Source organism: Carlito syrichta, unplaced genomic scaffold, assembly GCF_000164805.1.
Source record: "Carlito syrichta isolate Samal-C Ts95f unplaced genomic scaffold, Tarsius_syrichta-2.0.1 Scaffold307953, whole genome shotgun sequence".
Classification (NCBI taxonomy): Eukaryota; Metazoa; Chordata; class Mammalia; order Primates; family Tarsiidae; genus Carlito; species Carlito syrichta.
The window spans coordinates 305,063-309,261 of record NW_007252049.1 but is presented as its reverse complement, the minus strand read 5'-3'; positions in this window follow the sequence as shown (position 1 = coordinate 309,261).

Below are 4,199 nucleotides of genomic sequence, written 5' to 3'. Positions count from 1 at the left end.
GTCTCGCCAAGTTGCCCAGGTGGGTCTCGAACCCGCAGGCTCAGGCAATCCACTTACCTCAGCCTCCTAAGGTGCGGGATTACAGGCTGAGCCACTGAGCCAGACTGAAGTTGAAGTTTTTGATGGGGAAAGAAAGAGAAAAATGAGGGAGAGAGTTGCAGTGGGACTGATGAGGGAGAGCATATGTCCAGCCCCACAGCAAGTATACTGGCTCAATGAATGTCTCAGTGTATGTCAAAGGTGTTGCCTAGGTCTCTGGAAGATTCCTGACTAGCCTTGGTTCAGTCTGTTCCTAGTATCTAGGAGGTGCCACCCTCTGACTGCCATCCTTCAAAGCCTATTCTTGAGATCAGGAAAAGAGCCAGTATGGGGAAATATGCAACCTTCTCCCCACCAGCTAGTTTTGCCCCACCAGGGTTGACCCCTGGTAAGGGCTCAGAAGTATCCTCCCGTGGGTTCATCCTTCTTTCCTCAGGAAGTACTAAGTATTTTGCTTAGCACTGCCTCTGAGCCCGGGTAGGAATTCCACTCCCAGCAAGTATAGGAGACAAGTGACCACTGAGCCTCAGGACTGCCATCCTGCCCACTCCTCCCTCAAGACCTGACACTAGGGGGCCAGCTGGGCTTGTCCTCATCCTAGCACAGCTCCCCTGACCACATTATAGTGCACAAGGCACTTTATACACACAGTCTTCTCTGGAGCTCCCCACCATAAGGCAAGGCTCAGAGAGGTGAAATGGCTCATCTGAGATCACACACCAGGGAGGATGCCTGCAGAGCTCAGCCCTGGTATGTGACTCTGGAGCATGAAGTCAGAGGAGAAGTTCAGGGTTCAAAGTGACAACTTGGAAAGGGGCATATAGAAAAATGGGACCAGGAAGAGGGTGAAGTCCCAGGGAACGGAAAGAGGAGGAGGAACCGGCTTGTATCTGGTCACCGGCGAAGGCCTACACAGAGAGGTGGAGCTGGCAGGAAACACTTGGGGACCTGGCAGTCCCAAGGGGGGCCCCTCTGGTTTGTGTCACATAGAAGTACAAATGCTGGGGTCGGACATGGTGGTTAAAGCCTGTAATCCCAGCACTTTGGGAGGCCTAAGCTCAGGGGTTTAAGACCAGCCTGGGCAACTTGATGAGACCTCGTCTCTACAATAAACCAAAAAATAAGCCGAGTGTGGTGGTGCACACCTGTAGTTCCAGCTACTTGGAAGGCTGAGGCAGAAGGATCGCCTGAGCCCAACAGGTCAAGGCTGTGGTGGCCATGAACATGCTGCTACACTCCAACCTGGGCGACAGAGTGAGACTCCAACTCAAAAAAAAAAAAAAGTACAAATGCTGGAGGAGGACTTTTGGCCAGTCCCCTCTTACCGGGGGCCTGAAAAACATTTATCACTAGAGACAAAACTGCTTTTAGCAGCCATGACAAAGACAGGCACACAGGGTCACACAGACACACATAGCCTACACACACAGTCACACAGAGCTGCACCACAGACATGTATACACACGTGTGTGTGCACACACACACCATAGACAACAGAGAGGCACACACAGAGCAGAGACAGGCACACATATGTTGCACACACACAGCAGATAGGCTCACACAAACACCCCATACAGGCCAACAAAGAGGTACACACATCCAATAGATACACACACACACACACACACACACACACACACACACACACACAATACACTCACAATACACTCTACACATGTGCACATACAAAGTAGATAGACACACACGGGAACACACCAGGCAGATATACATGGACTGCCTATGTGGACACACAGGCACATGCAGAGACAGGCCCTGCAGTACGCATGCACACACATGCACGTACCCACACTCACGTCGCAGCATATGGAGCAGCCCTGCCTCCCCGTGGCTTCCAGGAGGCTCAGCGGGGGGCGCGAGTTCCACATCTGACTTTCCTTGTGTTCGTTAGGCTCTCGGTGTAATTAAACGTTACATTGAATAATCCAGCACAGGCTCAGTGGAGGCAGAGGTGGGCGGGGGATGAGGGGCTAGATGCCTGACTCCGCCCTGCACCTTCCCTGCCTCCAGTCCCCTCCAGCTGCCCCCTTGCCACAGACTCTGGGGCGGTGTGGACGAGAACCCTGGGTCACAGGGTCACTGGGAGCAGAGCAGCCCTCAGAGCCACCCCTTCTTCCAAGGGGTCTCCAGGGCCCCCGTGTGTCTGGCCTTGAGGGAGGAGGGGGCGAGATGGTGGTCCTGGTGCTCAGTGGTCACTTGCCTCCTGCACTTGCTGGCAGTAGAATTCCTACCTGGGCCTCAGGCAGAGGAGGGCATCCAAGTCTCTATTGAGCAGAAAGGGAAGAAGAGACAAGGATGGCTCCATATTCCCCTCTGTCTATTCTTTAAATGTGTCTGTGGTCTCCCTTGACCTCCATGTCTTATTATGTGACTTGGAGTGAATTATTTCACCCCTGTGAACCTCAGTGTCTCCGTGGGTTGAATAGGGGAAATCATGATACCTCACAGGATTTGGGGAGGTTAAATGCTCCCTAAAACAGTGCTGGGCTTATCAACACTGGCTGCCACCTGGCCCAGCAGTTAAACCTCCTGGAACACAAATCTCTTGCCCAGAAAGCTGACCTGGGCATGACTACTCACCTGCCAAAGGAGATTCTGGAGCCGGGCCAACACACATAGTGCCATCTTGGTCCCCCGGGAGTCCCAACGCCCTCCTCTGTGGCAGGGACTGATGGTCACTCCGGCCTGCAGGGTGGAATCATGGGATGTGCTACCACAGGGAACGATGCTGATGAACTGTTGGGTGCTGCATGCAGTGGGTGGCTCAGCCCCCCTCTTCTCCACCCACTTGTCCCAACTCCCTTCAGGTTCCTAAGCCATCACCCTTTGCCCCTCTGCAGTCTGCCCCCAAGAGCAAAGAGATGGGCCAGTACAGCTTGCCGCCCAGCCAGACCTCTCTGGCCTGCTACCCGGTGGCATGCAGGCCCAGGTAGGGAGGGCTTGGTGCAGACAGGGCGCCCCTGGGGCCCCATGGGGACTGAGGTACCCAGGTTGTGCCCAGGGTGACTTCACCATGATCAGCCTCTATCTGGTGTGAATTCTGAAGTGAGCGACAGCCCCTGGCATATGCCAGCTGCACAATGGGTGGGGTGGGCTGCAGATAAGCCATGAGGGAGGTGACATGGCCTCTGCCTGCTCCAGGAGGGCCTCCCCCAAGGCTCTCCATGCACATCCTCACTTGTAGACACTCCAGTGGGCCACCATTGCCAGGCTTCCCAGAGGCAGGTGAGCCCTGTTGAGGCAGGACTGTAGGTGCTGACTCCCTTCAGTCACTCACTAGTGCACATGTAAATCTCCATACGTGTACCCATAGGCACATGTGTATGCAAGGGCCAAGACACCATACAGGCTCCTGGAGTCTCATATATAAACCGAAAGGCGCCCACCTGAGGACACGGTCGGGTACACGCATGCCCACGGGGACACAGCTAGATCCCAGCTCACCACATGTAGAAACACACTAGGCACACACAACTGCGTGCACATGTGCAAGAGACATGCCTGGCACCTAGTAGCCACCTCTGCTGGACTTTTCCTCCCATCCCATCCTCACAACTGTCCTGTCCCCTCTGTTTTACGAAGGACTCATGGAAGCCAAGTGAACTGCCCAAAGCCACACAGCTCTTGCACAGTCCGGCTGTAGATATGGACACTGGGTGGACTCCCAGTTAGTGTTCTCTGCAGCTTCTCATGAGAGGAGGACTCCTGGTTTCCCTCCCCTGGTGCCCTGCGGAGGCTGAGTCATGGAGGATGGCTGGAGAGGGGTGCCTCTGAACAGAAGCTGCGCCTTTGGAAGGATGTTTTAAACATGGAGCGTGCCCGGCTGCCTCCCCTCACCCGGACTCTGAGCTGTGCAAGCCAGCTCCTGCATATTCAGGACCCCACAGACACTCTTCTCTCGATCTCCCCCACGCCTTGTTTTGTGCTGAGTCTTAAGTGAAATTGATCTTTTTTTCTAGGAAAAAGAAATCTGTCTTTTGTTCCCCTGCTCCCCCAGGGGCCTCTCAGAAGAGGAGGCCCCTGCCTGGTTTGAGGGGCATGCTCAAAACCAATCGCTGCCTGGCATGGTTCCCTGGGCGCAGGGCGCGGGCGCGATGCCATGTGAGCAGATGGCCGTGATTGCTGGCAACCCTGAGACCCTG